This window comes from Lathamus discolor, chromosome 7, assembly GCF_037157495.1.
Source record: "Lathamus discolor isolate bLatDis1 chromosome 7, bLatDis1.hap1, whole genome shotgun sequence".
Classification (NCBI taxonomy): Eukaryota; Metazoa; Chordata; class Aves; order Psittaciformes; family Psittacidae; genus Lathamus; species Lathamus discolor.
The window spans coordinates 23,531,719-23,553,213 of record NC_088890.1 but is presented as its reverse complement, the minus strand read 5'-3'; positions in this window follow the sequence as shown (position 1 = coordinate 23,553,213).

Below are 21,495 nucleotides of genomic sequence, written 5' to 3'. Positions count from 1 at the left end.
CCGGAGATATTGAATTCAAATGCACTTTGAGGTAGGGATTGAGGAGAGACAGCAATGTGTGTGTCACCCTTGAAAGCGCACTGTGTGCAGAAGATGCCCAGACACATCTTTCACTCCTGCCTCTTTTCCTGTGGGAGCAGAGTTCACATGTTTATGCTTCACTCTGCTGAGCTCAGCCGACGGCAGGAACCGGAGATGTTGGATTCAAATGCACTTTAAGGTAGGAAAGTGAGGAAAAACAGCAATGTGTGTGTCACCCTTGCAAAGCTCACTGGGTGCTGAAGATGGCGAGAGAGATCTTTCACTCCTGGCTCTTTGGCTGTGGGAGCAGAGTTCAAACGTTCGTGCCTTACTCTGCTGTGCTCAGAGAGCACCAGGCACCAAAAATGTTGGATTCAAACGCACTTTTAGGTAGGAAGGGAGGAGAGACAGCAATGAGTGTGTCACCCTTGCAGTGCTCCCTGTGTGCTGAAGGTGCCCAGCAACATCTTTCACTCCTGCCTCTTTGGTTCTGGGAGCAGAGTTGAAACGTTCGTGCTTTACTCTGCTGTGCTCAGCTGGAAATAGGCACCGGAGATATTGAATTCAAATGCACTTTGAGGTAGGGATTGAGGAGAGACAGCAATGTGTGTGTCGCTCTTCAAAGCTCACTGTCTGCTGAAATTGCAATGCAACATCTTTCATTCCTGCCTCTTTTCCGGTAGGAGCAGAGTTTAAACGTTCGTGCTTTACTCTGCTGTGCTCTGAGAGCACCAGGCACCAAAGATGTTGGATTCAAATGCACTTTCAGGTAGAAAGACAGTAGAGACAGCAATGTGTGTGTCACCCTTGCAAAGCTCACTGAGTGCTGAAGACGCCCAGAAACATCATTCGCACCTGGATCTTCTGCTCTGGGAGCAGAGTTCAAACATTCGTTTCCTACGCTGCTCTGCTCAGGCAGCTCCAGACTCCACCGATGTCGGATTCGAATGCACTTTGAGGTAGGGAAGTAAGGAGTGACAGCAATGTGTGTGTCACCCTTGAAAGCGCACTGTGTGCAGAAGATGCCCAGACACATCTTTCACTCCTGCCTCTTTTCCTGTGGGAGCAGAGTTCACATGTTTATGCTTCACTCTGCTGAGCTCAGCCGACGGCAGGAACCGGAGATGTTGGATTCAAATGCACTTTAAGGTAGGAAAGTGAGGAAAAACAGCAATGTGTGTGTCACCCTTGCAAAGCTCACTGGGTGCTGAAGATGGCGAGAGAGATCTTTCACTCCTGGCTCTTTGGCTGTGGGAGCAGAGTTCAAACGTTCGTGCCTTACTCTGCTGTGCTCAGAGAGCACCAGGCACCGGAGATGTTGGATTCAAACGCACTTTTAGGTAGGAAGGGAGGAGAGACAGCAATGAGTGTGTCACCCTTGCAGTGCTCCCTGTGTGCTGAAGGTGCCCAGCAACATCTTTCACTCCTGCCTCTTTGGTTCTGGGAGCAGAGTTCAAACGTTCGTGCTTTACTCTGCTGTGCTCAGCTGGAAATAGGCACCGGAGATATTGAATTCAAATGCACTTTGAGGTAGGGATTGAGGAGAGACAGCAATGTGTGTGTCGCTCTTCAAAGCTCACTGTCTGCTGAAATTGCAATGCAACATCTTTCATTCCTGCCTCTTTTCCGGTAGGAGCAGAGTTTAAACGTTCGTGCTTTACTCTGCTGTGCTATGAGAGCACCAGGCACCAAAGATGTTGGATTCAAATGCACTTTCAGGTAGAAAGACAGTAGAGACAGCAATGTGTGTGTCACCCTTGCAAAGCTCACTGAGTGCTGAAGACGCCCAGAAACATCATTCGCACCTGGATCTTCTGCTCTGGGAGCAGAGTTCAAACATTCGTTTCCTACGCTGCTCTGCTCAGGCAGCTCCAGACTCCACGGATGTCGGATTCGAATGCACTTTGAGGTAGGGAAGTAAGGAGTGACAGCAATGTGTGTGTCACCCTTGAAAGCGCACTGTGTGCAGAAGATGCCCAGACACATCTTTCACTCCTGCCTCTTTTCCTGTGGGAGCAGAGTTCACAAGTTTATGCTTCGCTCTGCTGAGCTCAGCCGACGGCAGGAACCGGAGATGTTGGATTCAAATGCACTTTGAGGTAGGAAAGTGAGGAAAAACAGCAATGTGTGTGTCACCCTTGCAAAGCTCACTGGGTGCTGAAGATGGCGAGAGAGATCTTTCACTCCTGGCTCTTTGGCTGTGGGAGCAGAGTTCAAACGTTCGTGCTTTACTCTGCTGTGCTCAGAGAGCACCAGGCACCGGAGATGTTGGATTCAAACGCACTTTTAGGTAGGAAGGGAGGAGAGACAGCAATGAGTGTGTCACCCTTGCAGTGCTCCCTGTGTGCTGAAGATCCTCAGCAACATCTTTCACTCCTGCCTCTTTGGCTCTGGGAGCAGAGTTCAAACGTTCCTGCTTTACTCAGCTGTGCTCAGAGATGACCAGGCACCAGAGATGATTCAAATGCACTTTGTGGTAGGAAAATGAGGAGAGACAGCAATGTGTGTGTCACCCTTGCAAAGCTCACTGAGTGCTGAAGACGCCCAGAAACATCATTCGCACCTGGATCTTCTGCTCTGGGAGCAGAGTTCAAACATTCGTTTCCTACGCTGCTCTGCTCAGGCAGCTCCAGACTCCACCGATGTCGGATTCGAATGCACTTTGAGGTAGGGAAGTAAGGAGTGGCAGCAATGTGTGTGTCACCCTTGAAAGCGCACTGTGTGCAGAAGATGCCCAGACACATCTTTCACTCCTGCCTCTTTTCCTGTGGGAGCAGAGTTCACAAGTTTATGCTTCACTCTGCTGAGCTCAGCCGACGGCAGGAACCGGAGATGTTGGATTCAAATGCACTTTGAGGTAGGAAAGTGAGGAAAAACAGCAATGTGTGTGTCACCCTTGCAAAGCTCACTGGGTGCTGAAGATGGCGAGAGAGATCTTTCACTCCTGGCTCTTTGGCTGTGGGAGCAGAGTTCAAACGTTCGTGCCTTACTCTGCTGTGCTCAGAGAGCACCAGGCACCAAAGATGTTGGATTCAAATGCATTTTGAGGTAGGAAAGTGAGGAGAGACAGCAATGTGTGTGTCACCCTTGCAAAGCTCACTGGGTGCTGAAGATGGCGAGAGAGATCATTCACTCCTGGCTCTTTGGCTGTGGGAGCAGAGTTCAAACGTTCGTGCCTTACTCTGCTGTGCTCAGAGAGCACCAGGCACCGGAGATGTTGGATTCAAACGCACTTTTAGGTAGGAAGGGAGGAGAGACAGCAATGAGTGTGTCACCCTTGCAGTGCTCCCTGTGTGCTGAAGGTGCCCAGCAACATCTTTCACTCCTGCCTCTTTGGTTCTGGGAGCAGAGTTCAAACGCTCGTGCTTTACTCTGCTGTGCTCAGCTGGAAATAGGCACCGGAGATATTGAATTCAAATGCACTTTGAGGTAGGGATTGAGGAGAGACAGCAATGTGTGTGTCGCTCTTCAAAGCTCACTCTCTGCTGAAATTGCAATGCAACATCTTTCATTCCTGCCTCTTTTCCGGTAGGAGCAGAGTTAAAACGTTCGTGCTTTACTCTGCTGTGCTCTGAGAGCACCAGGCACCAAAGATGTTGGATTCAAATGCACTTTGAGGTAGGAAAGTGAGGAGAGACAGCAATGTGTGTGTCACCCTTGCAAAGCTCACTGTGTGCTGAAGATGGCGAGAGAGATCATTCACTCCTGCCTCTTTGGATGTGGGAGCAGAGTTCAAACGTTCGTGCTTTACTCTGCTGTGCTCAGAGAGCACCAGGCACCAAAGATGTTGGATTCAAACGCACTTTTAGGTAGGAAGGGAGGAGAGACAGCAATGAGTGTGTCACCCTTGCAGTGCTCCCTGTGTGCTGAAGATCCTCAGCAACATCTTTCATTCCTGCCCCTTTTACTGTGGGAGCAGTGTTTAAACGCTCGTGCTTTACTCTGCTGTGCTGAGAGAGCACCAGGCTCCAAAGATGTTGGATTCAAATGCACTTTCAGGTAGAAAGACAGTAGAGACAGCAATGTGTGTGTCACCCTTGCAAAGCTCACTGAGTGCTGAAGACGCCCAGAAACATCATTCGCACCTGGATCTTCTGCTCTGGGATCAGAGTTCAAACATTCGTTTCCTACGCTGCTCTGCTCAGGCAGCTCCAGACTCCACGGATGTCGGATTCGAATGCACTTTGAGGTAGGGAAGTAAGGAGTGACAGCAATGTGTGTGTCACCCTTGAAAGCGCACTGTGTGCAGAAGATGCCCAGACACATCTTTCACTCCTGCCTCTTTTCCTGTGGGAGCAGAGTTCACAAGTTTATGCTTCACTCTGCTGAGCTCAGCCGACGGCAGGAACCGGAGATGTTGGATTCAAATGCACTTTAAGGTAGGAAAGTGAGGAAAAACAGCAATGTGTGTGTCACCCTTGCAAAGCTCACTGGGTGCTGAAGATGGCGAGAGAGATCTTTCACTCCTGGCTCTTTGGCTGTGGGAGCAGAGTTCAAACGTTCGTGCTTTACTCTGCTGTGCTCAGAGAGCACCAGGCACCGGAGATGTTGGATTCAAACGCACTTTTAGGTAGGAAGGGAGGAGAGACAGCAATGAGTGTGTCACCCTTGCAGTGCTCCCTGTGTGCTGAAGATCCTCAGCAACATCTTTCACTCCTGCCTCTTTGGCTCTGGGAGCAGAGTTCAAACGTTCCTGCTTTACTCAGCTGTGCTCAGAGATGACCAGGCACCAGAGATGATTCAAATGCACTTTGTGGTAGGAAAATGAGGAGAGACAGCAATGTGTGTGTCACCCTTGCAAAGCTCACTGAGTGCTGAAGACGCCCAGAAACATCATTCGCACCTGGATCTTCTGCTCTGGGAGCAGAGTTCAAACATTCGTTTCCTACGCTGCTCTGCTCAGGCAGCTCCAGACTCCACCGATGTCGGATTCGAATGCACTTTGAGGTAGGGAAGTAAGGAGTGGCAGCAATGTGTGTGTCACCCTTGAAAGCGCACTGTGTGCAGAAGATGCCCAGACACATCTTTCACTCCTGCCTCTTTTCCTGTGGGAGCAGAGTTCACAAGTTTATGCTTCACTCTGCTGAGCTCAGCCGACGGCAGGAACCGGAGATGTTGGATTCAAATGCACTTTAAGGTAGGAAAGTGAGGAAAAACAGCAATGTGTGTGTCACCCTTGCAAAGCTCACTGGGTGCTGAAGATGGCGAGAGAGATCTTTCACTCCTGGCTCTTTGGCTGTGGGAGCAGAGTTCAAACGTTCGTGCTTTACTCTGCTGTGCTCAGAGAGCACCAGGCACCGGAGATGTTGGATTCAAACGCACTTTTAGGTAGGAAGGGAGGAGAGACAGCAATGAGTGTGTCACCCTTGCAGTGCTCCCTGTGTGCTGAAGATCCTCAGCAACATCTTTCACTCCTGCCTCTTTGGCTCTGGGAGCAGAGTTCAAACGTTCCTGCTTTACTCAGCTGTGCTCAGAGATGACCAGGCACCAGAGATGATTCAAATGCACTTTGTGGTAGGAAAATGAGGAGAGACAGCAATGTGTGTGTCACCCTTGCAAAGCTCACTGAGTGCTGAAGACGCCCAGAAACATCATTCGCACCTGGATCTTCTGCTCTGGGAGCAGAGTTCAAACATTCGTTTCCTACGCTGCTCTGCTCAGGCAGCTCCAGACTCCACCGATGTCGGATTCGAATGCACTTTGAGGTAGGGAAGTAAGGAGTGGCAGCAATGTGTGTGTCACCCTTGAAAGCGCACTGTGTGCAGAAGATGCCCAGACACATCTTTCACTCCTGCCTCTTTTCCTGTGGGAGCAGAGTTCACAAGTTTATGCTTCACTCTGCTGAGCTCAGCCGACGGCAGGAACCGGAGATGTTGGATTCAAATGCACTTTGAGGTAGGAAAGTGAGGAAAAACAGCAATGTGTGTGTCACCCTTGCAAAGCTCACTGGGTGCTGAAGATGGCGAGAGAGATCTTTCACTCCTGGCTCTTTGGCTGTGGGAGCAGAGTTCAAACGTTCGTGCCTTACTCTGCTGTGCTCAGAGAGCACCAGGCACCAAAGATGTTGGATTCAAACGCACTTTTAGGTAGGAAGGGAGGAGAGACAGCAATGAGTGTGTCACCCTTGCAGTGCTCCCTGTGTGCTGAAGGTGCCCAGCAACATCTTTCACTCCTGCCTCTTTGGTTCTGGGAGCAGAGTTCAAACGTTCGTGCTTTACTCTGCTGTGCTCAGCTGGAAATAGGCACCGGAGATATTGAATTCAAATGCACTTTGAGGTAGGGATTGAGGAGAGACAGCAATGTGTGTGTCGCTCTTCAAAGCTCACTGTCTGCTGAAATTGCAATGCAACATCTTTCATTCCTGCCTCTTTCCCGGTAGGAGCAGAGTTAAAACGTTCGTGCTTTACTCTGCTGTGCTCTGAGAGCACCAGGCACCAAAGATGTTGGATTCAAATGCACTTTGAGGTAGGAAAGTGAGGAGAGACAGCAATGTGTGTGTCACCCTTGCAAAGCTCACTGGGTGCTGAAGATGGCGAGAGAGATCATTCACTCCTGGCTCTTTGGCTGTGGGAGCAGAGTTCAAACGTTCGTGCTTTACTCTGCTGTGCTCAGAGAGCACCAGGCACCAAAGATGTTGGATTCAAACGCACTTTTAGGTAGGAAGGGAGGAGAGACAGCAATGAGTGTGTCACCCTTGCAGTGCTCCCTGTGTGCTGAAGATCCTCAGCAACATCTTTCATTCCTGCCCCTTTTACTGTGGGAGCAGTGTTTAAACACTCGTGCTTTACTCTGCTGTGCTGAGAGAGCACCAGGCTCCAAAGATGTTGGATTCAAATGCACTTTCAGGTAGAAAGACAGTAGAGACAGCAATGTGTGTGTCACCCTTGAAAGCTCACTGAGTGCTGAAGACGCCCAGAAACATCATTCGCACCTGGATCTTCTACTCTGGGAGCAGAGTTCAAACATTCGTTTCCTACGCTGCTCTGCTCAGGCAGCTCCAGACTCCACCGATGTCGGATTCGAATGCACTTTGAGGTAGGGAAGTAAGGAGTGACAGCAATGTGTGTGTCACCCTTCAAAGCGCACAGTGTGCAGAAGATGCCCAGACACATCTTTCACTCCTGCCTCTTTTCCTGTGGGAGCAGAGTTCACAAGTTTATGCTTCACTCTGCTGAGCTCAGCCGACGGCAGGAACCGGAGATGTTGGATTCAAATGCACTTTAAGGTAGGAAAGTGAGGAAAAACAGCAATGTGTGTGTCACCCTTTCAAAGCTCACTGGGTGCTGAAGATGGCGAGAGAGATCTTTCACTCCTGGCTCTTTGGCTGTGGGAGCAGAGTGCAAACGTTCCTGCTTTACTCAGCTGTGCTCAGAGATGACCAGGCACCAGAGATGATTCAAATGCACTTTGTGGTAGGAAAATGAGGAGAGACAGCAATGTGTGTGTCACCCTTGCAAAGCTCACTGAGTGCTGAAGACGCCCAGAAACATCATTCGCACCTGGATCTTCTGCTCTGGGAGCAGAGTTCAAACATTCGTTTCCTACGCTGCTCTGCTCCGGCAGCTCCATACTCCACCGATGTCGGATTCGAATGCACTTTGAGGTAGGGAAGTAAGGAGTGGCAGCAATGTGTGTGTCACCCTTGAAAGCGCACTGTGTGCAGAAGATGCCCAGACACATCTTTCACTCCTGCCTCTTTTCCTGTGGGAGCAGAGTTCACAAGTTTATGCTTCACTCTGCTGAGCTCAGCCGACGGCAGGAACCGGAGATGTTGGATTCAAATGCACTTTGAGGTAGGAAAGTGAGGAAAAACAGCAATGTGTGTGTCACCCTTGCAAAGCTCACTGGGTGCTGAAGATGGCGAGAGAGATCTTTCACTCCTGGCTCTTTGGCTGTGGGAGCAGAGTTCAAACGTTCGTGCCTTACTCTGCTGTGCTCAGAGAGCACCAGGCACCAAAGATGTTGGATTCAAACGCACTTTTAGGTAGGAAGGGAGGAGAGACAGCAATGAGTGTGTCACCCTTGCAGTGCTCCCTGTGGGCTGAAGGTGCCCAGCAACATCTTTCACTCCTGCCTCTTTGGTTCTGGGAGCAGAGTTCAAACGTTCGTGCTTTACTCTGCTGTGCTCAGCTGGAAATAGGCACCGGAGATATTGAATTCAAATGCACTTTGAGGTAGGGATTGAGGAGAGACAGCAATGTGTGTGTCGCTCTTCAAAGCTCACTGTCTGCTGAAATTGCAATGCAACATCTTTCATTCCTGCCTCTTTTCCGGTAGGAGCAGAGTTAAAACGTTCGTGCTTTACTCTGCTGTGCTCTGAGAGCACCAGGCACCAAAGATGTTGGGTTCAAATGCACTCTGAGGTAGGAAAGTGAGGAGAGACAGCAATGTGTGTGTCACCCTTGCAAAGCTCACTGGGTGCTGAAGATGGCGAGAGAGATCATTCACTCCTGGCTCTTTGGCTGTGGGAACAGAGTTCAAACGTTCGTGCTTTACTCTGCTGTGCTCAGAGAGCACCAGGCACCAAAGATGTTGGATTCAAACGCACTTTTAGGTAGGAAGGGAGGAGAGACAGCAATGAGTGTGTCACCCTTGCAGTGCTCCCTGTGTGCTGAAGATCCTCAGCAACATCTTTCATTCCTGCCTCTTTTCCGGTAGGAGCAGAGTTTAAACGTTCGTGCTTTACTCTGCTGTGCTCTGAGAGCACCAGGCACCAAAGATGTTGGATTCAAATGCACTTTCAGGTAGAAAGACAGTAGAGACAGCAATGTGTGTGTCACCCTTGCAAAGCTCACTGAGTGCTGAAGACGCCCAGAAACATCATTCGCACCTGGATCTTCTGCTCTGGGAGCAGAGTTCAAACATTCGTTTCCTACGCTGCTCTGCTCAGGCAGCTCCATACTCCACCGATGTCGGATTCGAATGCACTTTGAGGTAGGGAAGTAAGGAGTGGCAGCAATGTGTGTGTCACCCTTGAAAGCGCACTGTGTGCAGAAGATGCCCAGACACATCTTTCACTCCTGCCTCTTTTCCTGTGGGAGCAGAGTTCACAAGTTTATGCTTCACTCTGCTGAGCTCAGCCGACGGCAGGAAACGGAGATGTTGGATTCAAATGCACTTTGAGGTAGGAAAGTGAGGAAAAACAGCAATGTGTGTGTCACCCTTGCAAAGCTCACTGGGTGCTGAAGATGGCGAGAGAGATCTTTCACTCCTGGCTCTTTGGCTGTGGGAGCAGAGTTCAAACGTTCGTGCCTTACTCTGCTGTGCTCAGAGAGCACCAGGCACCGGAGATGTTGGATTCAAACGCACTTTTAGGTAGGAAGGGAGGAGAGACAGCAATGAGTGTGTCACCCTTGCAGTGCTCCCTGTGTGCTGAAGGTGCCCAGCAACATCTTTCACTCCTGCCTCTTTGGTTCTGGGAGCAGAGTTGAAACGTTCGTGCTTTACTCTGCTGTGCTCAGCTGGAAATAGGCACCGGAGATATTGAATTCAAATGCACTTTGAGGTAGGGATTGAGGAGAGACAGCAATGTGTGTGTCGCTCTTCAAAGCTCACTGTCTGCTGAAATTGCAATGCAACATCTTTCATTCCTGCCTCTTTTCCGGTAGGAGCAGAGTTAAAACGTTCGTGCTTTACTCTGCTGTGCTCTGAGAGCACCAGGCACCAAAGATGATGGATTCAAATGCACTTTAAGGTAGAAAGACAGTAGAGACAGCAATGTGTGTGTCACCCTTGCAAAGCTCACTGAGTGCTGAAGACGCCCAGAAACATCATTCGCACCTGGATCTTCTGCTCTGGGAGCAGAGTTCAAACATTCGTTTCCTACGCTGCTCTGCTCAGGCAGCTCCAGACTCCACGGATGTCGGATTCGAATGCACTTTGAGGTAGGGAAGTAAGGAGTGACAGCAATGTGTGTGTCACCCTTGAAAGCGCACTGTGTGCAGAAGATGCCCAGACACATCTTTCACTCCTGCCTCTTTTCCTGTGGGAGCAGAGTTCACAAGTTTATGCTTCACTCTGCTGAGCTCAGCCGACGGCAGGAAACGGAGATGTTGGATTCAAATGCACTTTGAGGTAGGAAAGTGAGGAAAAACAGCAATGTGTGTGTCACCCTTGCAAAGCTCACTGGGTGCTGAAGATGGCGAGAGAGATCTTTCACTCCTGGCTCTTTGGCTGTGGGAGCAGAGTTCAAACGTTCGTGCCTTACTCTGCTGTGCTCAGAGAGCACCAGGCACCAAAGATGTTGGATTCAAACGCACTTTTAGGTAGGAAGGGAGGAGAGACAGCAATGAGTGTGTCACCCTTGCAGTGCTCCCTGTGTGCTGAAGGTGCCCAGCAACATCTTTCACTCCTGCCTCTTTGGTTCTGGGAGCAGAGTTCAAACGTTCGTGCTTTACTCTGCTGTGCTCAGCTGGAAATAGGCACCGGAGATATTGAATTCAAATGCACTTTGAGGTAGGGATTGAGGAGAGACAGCAATGTGTGTGTCGCTCTTCAAAGCTCACTCTCTGCTGAAATTGCAATGCAACACCTTTCATTCCTGCCTCTTTTCCGGTAGGAGCAGAGTTTAAACGTTCGTGCTTTACTCTGCTGTGCTCTGAGAGCACCAGGCACCAAAGATGTTGGGTTCAAATGCACTCTGAGGTAGGAAAGTGAGGAGAGACAGCAATGTGTGTGTCACCCTTGCAAAGCTCACTGGGTGCTGAAGATGGCGAGAGAGATCATTCACTCCTGGCTCTTTGGCTGTGGGAGCAGAGTTCAAACGTTCGTGCTTTACTCTGCTGTGCTCAGAGAGCACCAGGCACCAAAGATGTTGGATTCAAACGCACTTTTAGGTAGGAAGGGAGGAGAGACAGCAATGAGTGTGTCACCCTTGCAGTGCTCCCTGTGTGCTGAAGATCCTCAGCAACATCTTTCATTCCTGCCCCTTTTACTGTGGGAGCAGTGTTTAAACGCTCGTGCTTTACTCTGCTGTGCTGAGAGAGCACCAGGCTCCAAAGATGTTGGATTCAAATGCACTTTCAGGTAGAAAGACAGTAGAGACAGCAATGTGTGTGTCACCCTTGCAAAGCTCACTGAGTGCTGAAGACGCCCAGAAACATCATTCGCACCTGGATCTTCTGCTCTGGGAGCAGAGTTCAAACATTCGTTTCCTACGTTGCTCTGCTCAGGCAGCTCCAGACTCCACGGATGTCGGATTCGAATGCACTTTGAGGTAGGGAAGTAAGGAGTGACAGCAATGTGTGTGTCACCCTTGAAAGCGCACTGTGTGCAGAAGATGCCCAGACACATCTTTCACTCCTGCCTCTTTTCCTGTGGGAGCAGAGTTCACATGTTTATGCTTCACTCTGCTGAGCTCAGCCGACGGCAGGAAACGGAGATGTTGGATTCAAATGCACTTTGAGGTAGGAAAGTGAGGAAAAACAGCAATGTGTGTGTCACCCTTGCAAAGCTCACTGGGTGCTGAAGATGGCGAGAGAGATCTTTCACTCCTGGCTCTTTGGCTGTGGGAGCAGAGTTCAAACGTTCGTGCCTTACTCTGCTGTGCTCAGAGAGCACCAGGCACCAAAGATGTTGGATTCAAACGCACTTTTAGGTAGGAAGGGAGGAGAGACAGCAATGAGTGTGTCACCCTTGCAGTGCTCCCTGTGTGCTGAAGGTGCCCAGCAACATCTTTCACTCCTGCCTCTTTGGTTCTGGGAGCAGAGTTCAAACGTTCGTGCTTTACTCTGCTGTGCTCAGAGAGCACCAGGCACCAAAGATGTTGGATTCAAACGCACTTTGAGGTAGGGATTGAGGAGAGACAGCAATGAGTGTGTCACCCTTGCAGTGCTCCCTGTGTGCTGAAGATCCTCAGCAACATCTTTCATTCCTGCCCCTTTTACTGTGGGAGCAGTGTTTAAACGCTCGTGCTTTACTCTGCTGTGCTGAGAGAGCACCAGGCTCCAAAGATGTTGGATTCAAATGCACTTTCAGGTAGAAAGACAGTAGAGACAGCAATGTGTGTGTCACCCTTGCAAAGCTCACTGAGTGCTGAAGACGCCCAGAAACATCATTCGCACCTGGATCTTCTGCTCTGGGAGCAGAGTTCAAACATTTGTTTCCTACGCTGCTCTGCTCAGGCAGCTCCAGACTCCACCGATGTCGGATTCGAATGCACTTTGAGGTAGGGAAGTAAGGAGTGGCAGCAATGTGTGTGTCACCCTTGAAAGCGTACAGTGTGCAGAAGATGCCCAGACACATCTTTCACTCCTGCCTCTTTTCCTGTGGGAGCAGAGTTCACATGTTTATGCTTCACTCTGCTGAGCTCAGCCGACGGCAGGAAACGGAGATGTTGGATTCAAATGCACTTTGAGGTAGGAAAGTGAGGAAAAACAGCAATGTGTGTGTCACCCTTTCAAAGCTCACTGGGTGCTGAAGATGGCGAGAGAGATCTTTCACTCCTGGCTCTTTGGCTGTGGGAGCAGAGTTCAAACGTTCGTGCCTTACTCTGCTGTGCTCAGAGAGCACCAGGCACCAAAGATGTTGGATTCAAACGCACTTTTAGGTAGGAAGGGAGGAGAGACAGCAATGAGTGTGTCACCCTTGCAGTGCTCCCTGTGTGCTGAAGGTGCCCAGCAACATCTTTCACTCCTGCCTCTTTGGTTCTGGGAGCAGAGTTCAAACGTTCGTGCTTTACTCTGCTGTGCTCAGCTGGAAATAGGCACCGGAGATATTGAATTCAAATGCACTTTGAGGTAGGTATTGAGGAGTGACAGCAATGTGTGTGTCGCTCTTCAAAGCTCACTGTCTGCTGAAATTGCAATGCAACATCTTTCATTCCTGCCTCTTTTCCGGTAGGAGCAGAGTTAAAACGTTCGTGCTTTACTCTGCTGTGCTCTGAGAGCACCAGGCACCAAAGATGTTGGGTTCAAATGCACTCTGAGGTAGGAAAGTGAGGAGAGACAGCAATGTGTGTGTCACCCTTGCAAAGCTCACTGGGTGCTGAAGATGGCGAGAGAGATCATTCACTCCTGGCTCTTTGGCTGTGGGAGCAGAGTTCAAACGTTCGTGCTTTACTCTGCTGTGCTCAGAGAGCACCAGGCACCAAAGATGTTGGATTCAAACGCACTTTTAGGTAGGAAGGGAGGAGAGACAGCAATGAGTGTGTCACCCTTGCAGTGCTCCCTGTGTGCTGAAGGTGCCCAGCAACATCTTTCACTCCTGCCTCTTTGGTTCTGGGAGCAGAGTTCAAACGTTCGTGCTTTACTCTGCTGTGCTCAGAGAGCACCAGGCACCAAAGATGTTGGATTCAAACGCACTTTGAGGTAGGGATTGAGGAGAGACAGCAATGAGTGTGTCACCCTTGCAGTGCTCCCTGTGTGCTGAAGATCCTCAGCAACATCTTTCATTCCTGCCCCTTTTACTGTGGGAGCAGTGTTTAAACGCTCGTGCTTTACTCTGCTGTGCTGAGAGAGCACCAGGCTCCAAAGATGTTGGATTCAAATGCACTTTCAGGTAGAAAGACAGTAGAGACAGCAATGTGTGTGTCACCCTTGCAAAGCTCACTGAGTGCTGAAGACGCCCAGAAACATCATTCGCACCTGGATCTTCTGCTCTGGGAGCAGAGTTCAAACATTTGTTTCCTACGCTGCTCTGCTCAGGCAGCTCCAGACTCCACCGATGTCGGATTCGAATGCACTTTGAGGTAGGGAAGTAAGGAGTGACAGCAATGTGTGTGTCACCCTTGAAAGCGTACAGTGTGCAGAAGATGCCCAGACACATCTTTCACTCCTGCCTCTTTTCCTGTGGGAGCAGAGTTCACATGTTTATGCTTCACTCTGCTGAGCTCAGCCGACGGCAGGAAACGGAGATGTTGGATTCAAATGCACTTTGAGGTAGGAAAGTGAGGAAAAACAGCAATGTGTGTGTCACCCTTTCAAAGCTCACTGGGTGCTGAAGATGGCGAGAGAGATCTTTCACTCCTGGCTCTTTGGCTGTGGGAGCAGAGTTCAAACGTTCGTGCCTTACTCTGCTGTGCTCAGAGAGCACCAGGCACCAAAGATGTTGGATTCAAACGCACTTTTAGGTAGGAAGGGAGGAGAGACAGCAATGAGTGTGTCACCCTTGCAGTGCTCCCTGTGTGCTGAAGGTGCCCAGCAACATCTTTCACTCCTGCCTCTTTGGTTCTGGGAGCAGAGTTCAAACGTTCGTGCTTTACTCTGCTGTGCTCAGCTGGAAATAGGCACCGGAGATATTGAATTCAAATGCACTTTGAGGTAGGTATTGAGGAGTGACAGCAATGTGTGTGTCGCTCTTCAAAGCTCACTGTCTGCTGAAATTGCAATGCAACATCTTTCATTCCTGCCTCTTTTCCGGTAGGAGCAGAGTTAAAACGTTCGTGCTTTACTCTGCTGTGCTCTGAGAGCACCAGGCACCAAAGATGTTGGGTTCAAATGCACTCTGAGGTAGGAAAGTGAGGAGAGACAGCAATGTGTGTGTCACCCTTGCAAAGCTCACTGGGTGCTGAAGATGGCGAGAGAGATCATTCACTCCTGGCTCTTTGGCTGTGGGAGCAGAGTTCAAACGTTCGTGCTTTACTCTGCTGTGCTCAGAGAGCACCAGGCACCAAAGATGTTGGATTCAAACGCACTTTTAGGTAGGAAGGGAGGAGAGACAGCAATGAGTGTGTCACCCTTGCAGTGCTCCCTGTGTGCTGAAGGTGCCCAGCAACATCTTTCACTCCTGCCTCTTTGGTTCTGGGAGCAGAGTTCAAACGTTCGTGCTTTACTCTGCTGTGCTCAGAGAGCACCAGGCACCAAAGATGTTGGATTCAAACGCACTTTGAGGTAGGGATTGAGGAGAGACAGCAATGAGTGTGTCACCCTTGCAGTGCTCCCTGTGTGCTGAAGATCCTCAGCAACATCTTTCACTCCTGCCTCTTTTCCTGTGGGAGCAGAGTTCACAAGTTTATGCTTCACTCTGCTGAGCTCAGCCGACGGCAGGAACCGGAGATGTTGGATTCAAATGCACTTTGAGGTAGGAAAGTGAGGAAAAACAGCAATGTGTGTGTCACCCTTGCAAAGCTCACTGGGTGCTGAAGATGGCGAGAGAGATCTTTCACTCCTGGCTCTTTGGCTGTGGGAGCAGAGTTCAAACGTTCGTGCCTTACTCTGCTGTGCTCAGAGAGCACCAGGCACCAAAGATGTTGGATTCAAACGCACTTTTAGGTAGGAAGGGAGGAGAGACAGCAATGAGTGTGTCACCCTTGCAGTGCTCCCTGTGGGCTGAAGGTGCCCAGCAACATCTTTCACTCCTGCCTCTTTGGTTCTGGGAGCAGAGTTCAAACGTTCGTGCTTTACTCTGCTGTGCTCAGCTGGAAATAGGCACCGGAGATATTGAATTCAAATGCACTTTGAGGTAGGGATTGAGGAGAGACAGCAATGTGTGTGTCGCTCTTCAAAGCTCACTGTCTGCTGAAATTGCAATGCAACATCTTTCATTCCTGCCTCTTTTCCGGTAGGAGCAGAGTTAAAACGTTCGTGCTTTACTCTGCTGTGCTCTGAGAGCACCAGGCACCAAAGATGTTGGGTTCAAATGCACTCTGAGGTAGGAAAGTGAGGAGAGACAGCAATGTGTGTGTCACCCTTGCAAAGCTCACTGGGTGCTGAAGATGGCGAGAGAGATCATTCACTCCTGGCTCTTTGGCTGTGGGAACAGAGTTCAAACGTTCGTGCTTTACTCTGCTGTGCTCAGAGAGCACCAGGCACCAAAGATGTTGGATTCAAACGCACTTTTAGGTAGGAAGGGAGGAGAGACAGCAATGAGTGTGTCACCCTTGCAGTGCTCCCTGTGTGCTGAAGATCCTCAGCAACATCTTTCATTCCTGCCTCTTTTCCGGTAGGAGCAGAGTTTAAACGTTCGTGCTTTACTCTGCTGTGCTCTGAGAGCACCAGGCACCAAAGATGTTGGATTCAAATGCACTTTCAGGTAGAAAGACAGTAGAGACAGCAATGTGTGTGTCACCCTTGCAAAGCTCACTGAGTGCTGAAGACGCCCAGAAACATCATTCGCACCTGGATCTTCTGCTCTGGGAGCAGAGTTCAAACATTCGTTTCCTACGCTGCTCTGCTCAGGCAGCTCCATACTCCACCGATGTCGGATTCGAATGCACTTTGAGGTAGGGAAGTAAGGAGTGGCAGCAATGTGTGTGTCACCCTTGAAAGCGCACTGTGTGCAGAAGATGCCCAGACACATCTTTCACTCCTGCCTCTTTTCCTGTGGGAGCAGAGTTCACAAGTTTATGCTTCACTCTGCTGAGCTCAGCCGACGGCAGGAAACGGAGATGTTGGATTCAAATGCACTTTGAGGTAGGAAAGTGAGGAAAAACAGCAATGTGTGTGTCACCCTTGCAAAGCTCACTGGGTGCTGAAGATGGCGAGAGAGATCTTTCACTCCTGGCTCTTTGGCTGTGGGAGCAGAGTTCAAACGTTCGTGCCTTACTCTGCTGTGCTCAGAGAGCACCAGGCACCGGAGATGTTGGATTCAAACGCACTTTTAGGTAGGAAGGGAGGAGAGACAGCAATGAGTGTGTCACCCTTGCAGTGCTCCCTGTGTGCTGAAGGTGCCCAGCAACATCTTTCACTCCTGCCTCTTTGGTTCTGGGAGCAGAGTTGAAACGTTCGTGCTTTACTCTGCTGTGCTCAGCTGGAAATAGGCACCGGAGATATTGAATTCAAATGCACTTTGAGGTAGGGATTGAGGAGAGACAGCAATGTGTGTGTCGCTCTTCAAAGCTCACTGTCTGCTGAAATTGCAATGCAACATCTTTCATTCCTGCCTCTTTTCCGGTAGGAGCAGAGTTAAAACGTTCGTGCTTTACTCTGCTGTGCTCTGAGAGCACCAGGCACCAAAGATGATGGATTCAAATGCACTTTAAGGTAGAAAGACAGTAGAGACAGCAATGTGTGTGTCACCCTTGCAAAGCTCACTGAGTGCTGAAGACGCCCAGAAACATCATTCGCACCTGGATCTTCTGCTCTGGGAGCAGAGTTCAAACATTCGTTTCCTACGCTGCTCTGCTCAGGCAGCTCCAGACTCCACGGATGTCGGATTCAAATGCACTTTGAGGTAGGGAAGTAAGGAGTGACAGCAATGTGTGTGTCACCCTTGAAAGCGCACTGTGTGCAGAAGATGCCCAGACACATCTTTCACTCCTGCCTCTTTTCCTGTGGGAGCAGAGTTCACAAGTTTATGCTTCACTCTGCTGAGCTCAGCCGACGGCAGGAAACGGAGATGTTGGATTCAAATGCACTTTGAGGTAGGAAAGTGAGGAAAAACAGCAATGTGTGTGTCACCCTTGCAAAGCTCACTGGGTGCTGAAGATGGCGAGAGAGATCTTTCACTCCTGGCTCTTTGGCTGTGGGAGCAGAGTTCAAACGTTCGTGCCTTACTCTGCTGTGCTCAGAGAGCACCAGGCACCAAAGATGTTGGATTCAAACGCACTTTTAGGTAGGAAGGGAGGAGAGACAGCAATGAGTGTGTCACCCTTGCAGTGCTCCCTGTGTGCTGAAGGTGCCCAGCAACATCTTTCACTCCTGCCTCTTTGGTTCTGGGAGCAGAGTTCAAACGTTCGTGCTTTACTCTGCTGTGCTCAGCTGGAAATAGGCACCGGAGATATTGAATTCAAATGCACTTTGAGGTAGGGATTGAGGAGAGACAGCAATGTGTGTGTCGCTCTTCAAAGCTCACTCTCTGCTGAAATTGCAATGCAACACCTTTCATTCCTGCCTCTTTTCCGGTAGGAGCAGAGTTTAAACGTTCGTGCTTTACTCTGCTGTGCTCTGAGAGCACCAGGCACCAAAGATGTTGGGTTCAAATGCACTCTGAGGTAGGAAAGTGAGGAGAGACAGCAATGTGTGTGTCACCCTTGCAAAGCTCACTGGGTGCTGAAGATGGCGAGAGAGATCATTCACTCCTGGCTCTTTGGCTGTGGGAGCAGAGTTCAAACGTTCGTGCTTTACTCTGCTGTGCTCAGAGAGCACCAGGCACCAAAGATGTTGGATTCAAACGCACTTTTAGGTAGGAAGGGAGGAGAGACAGCAATGAGTGTGTCACCCTTGCAGTGCTCCCTGTGTGCTGAAGATCCTCAGCAACATCTTTCATTCCTGCCCCTTTTACTGTGGGAGCAGTGTTTAAACGCTCGTGCTTTACTCTGCTGTGCTGAGAGAGCACCAGGCTCCAAAGATGTTGGATTCAAATGCACTTTCAGGTAGAAAGACAGTAGAGACAGCAATGTGTGTGTCACCCTTGCAAAGCTCACTGAGTGCTGAAGACGCCCAGAAACATCATTCGCACCTGGATCTTCTGCTCTGGGAGCAGAGTTCAAACATTCGTTTCCTACGTTGCTCTGCTCAGGCAGCTCCAGACTCCACGGATGTCGGATTCGAATGCACTTTGAGGTAGGGAAGTAAGGAGTGACAGCAATGTGTGTGTCACCCTTGAAAGCGCACTGTGTGCAGAAGATGCCCAGACACATCTTTCACTCCTGCCTCTTTTCCTGTGGGAGCAGAGTTCACATGTTTATGCTTCACTCTGCTGAGCTCAGCCGACGGCAGGAAACGGAGATGTTGGATTCAAATGCACTTTGAGGTAGGAAAGTGAGGAAAAACAGCAATGTGTGTGTCACCCTTGCAAAGCTCACTGGGTGCTGAAGATGGCGAGAGAGATCTTTCACTCCTGGCTCTTTGGCTGTGGGAGCAGAGTTCAAACGTTCGTGCCTTACTCTGCTGTGCTCAGAGAGCACCAGGCACCAAAGATGTTGGATTCAAACGCACTTTTAGGTAGGAAGGGAGGAGAGACAGCAATGAGTGTGTCACCCTTGCAGTGCTCCCTGTGTGCTGAAGGTGCCCAGCAACATCTTTCACTCCTGCCTCTTTGGTTCTGGGAGCAGAGTTCAAACGTTCGTGCTTTACTCTGCTGTGCTCAGAGAGCACCAGGCACCAAAGATGTTGGATTCAAACGCACTTTGAGGTAGGGATTGAGGAGAGACAGCAATGAGTGTGTCACCCTTGCAGTGCTCCCTGTGTGCTGAAGATCCTCAGCAACATCTTTCATTCCTGCCCCTTTTACTGTGGGAGCAGTGTTTAAACGCTCGTGCTTTACTCTGCTGTGCTGAGAGAGCACCAGGCTCCAAAGATGTTGGATTCAAATGCACTTTCAGGTAGAAAGACAGTAGAGACAGCAATGTGTGTGTCACCCTTGCAAAGCTCACTGAGTGCTGAAGACGCCCAGAAACATCATTCGCACCTGGATCTTCTGCTCTGGGAGCAGAGTTCAAACATTTGTTTCCTACGCTGCTCTGCTCAGGCAGCTCCAGACTCCACCGATGTCGGATTCGAATGCACTTTGAGGTAGGGAAGTAAGGAGTGACAGCAATGTGTGTGTCACCCTTGAAAGCGTACAGTGTGCAGAAGATGCCCAGACACATCTTTCACTCCTGCCTCTTTTCCTGTGGGAGCAGAGTTCACATGTTTATGCTTCACTCTGCTGAGCTCAGCCGACGGCAGGAAACGGAGATGTTGGATTCAAATGCACTTTGAGGTAGGAAAGTGAGGAAAAACAGCAATGTGTGTGTCACCCTTTCAAAGCTCACTGGGTGCTGAAGATGGCGAGAGAGATCTTTCACTCCTGGCTCTTTGGCTGTGGGAGCAGAGTTCAAACGTTCGTGCCTTACTCTGCTGTGCTCAGAGAGCACCAGGCACCAAAGATGTTGGATTCAAACGCACTTTTAGGTAGGAAGGGAGGAGAGACAGCAATGAGTGTGTCACCCTTGCAGTGCTCCCTGTGTGCTGAAGGTGCCCAGCAACATCTTTCACTCCTGCCTCTTTGGTTCTGGGAGCAGAGTTCAAACGTTCGTGCTTTACTCTGCTGTGCTCAGCTGGAAATAGGCACCGGAGATATTGAATTCAAATGCACTTTGAGGTAGGTATTGAGGAGTGACAGCAATGTGTGTGTCGCTCTTCAAAGCTCACTGTCTGCTGAAATTGCAATGCAACATCTTTCATTCCTGCCTCTTTTCCGGTAGGAGCAGAGTTAAAACGTTCGTGCTTTACTCTGCTGTGCTCTGAGAGCACCAGGCACCAAAGATGTTGGGTTCAAATGCACTCTGAGGTAGGAAAGTGAGGAGAGACAGCAATGTGTGTGTCACCCTTGCAAAGCTCACTGGGTGCTGAAGATGGCGAGAGAGATCATTCACTCCTGGCTCTTTGGCTGTGGGAGCAGAGTTCAAACGTTCGTGCTTTACTCTGCTGTGCTCAGAGAGCACCAGGCACCAAAGATGTTGGATTCAAACGCACTTTTAGGTAGGAAGGGAGGAGAGACAGCAATGAGTGTGTCACCCTTGCAGTGCTCCCTGTGTGCTGAAGGTGCCCAGCAACATCTTTCACTCCTGCCTCTTTGGTTCTGGGAGCAGAGTTCAAACGTTCGTGCTTTACTCTGCTGTGCTCAGAGAGCACCAGGCACCAAAGATGTTGGATTCAAACGCACTTTGAGGTAGGGATTGAGGAGAGACAGCAATGAGTGTGTCACCCTTGCAGTGCTCCCTGTGTGCTGAAGATCCTCAGCAACATCTTTCATTCCTGCCCCTTTTACTGTGGGAGCAGTGTTTAAACGCTCGTGCTTTACTCTGCTGTGCTGAGAGAGCACCAGGCTCCAAAGATGTTGGATTCAAATGCACTTTCAGGTAGAAAGACAGTAGAGACAGCAATGTGTGTGTCACCCTTGCAAAGCTCACTGAGTGCTGAAGACGCCCAGAAACATCATTCGCACCTGGATCTTCTGCTCTGGGAGCAGAGTTCAAACATTTGTTTCCTACGCTGCTCTGCTCAGGCAGCTCCAGACTCCACCGATGTCGGATTCGAATGCACTTTGAGGTAGGGAAGTAAGGAGTGACAGCAATGTGTGTGTCACCCTTGAAAGCGTACAGTGTGCAGAAGATGCCCAGACACATCTTTCACTCCTGCCTCTTTTCCTGTGGGAGCAGAGTTCACATGTTTATGCTTCACTCTGCTGAGCTCAGCCGACGGCAGGAACCGGAGATGTTGGATTCAAATGCACTTTGAGGTAGGAAAGTGAGGAAAAACAGCAATGTGTGTGTCACCCTTTCAAAGCTCACTGGGTGCTGAAGATGGCGAGAGAGATCTTTCACTCCTGGCTCTTTGGCTGTGGGAGCAGAGTTCAAACGTTCGTGCCTTACTCTGCTGTGCTCAGAGAGCACCAGGCACCAAAGATGTTGGATTCAAACGCACTTTTAGGTAGGAAGGGAGGAGAGACAGCAATGAGTGTGTCACCCTTGCAGTGCTCCCTGTGTGCTGAAGGTGCCCAGCAACATCTTTCACTCCTGCCTCTTTGGTTCTGGGAGCAGAGTTCAAACGTTCGTGCTTTACTCTGCTGTGCTCAGCTGGAAATAGGCACCGGAGATATTGAATTCAAATG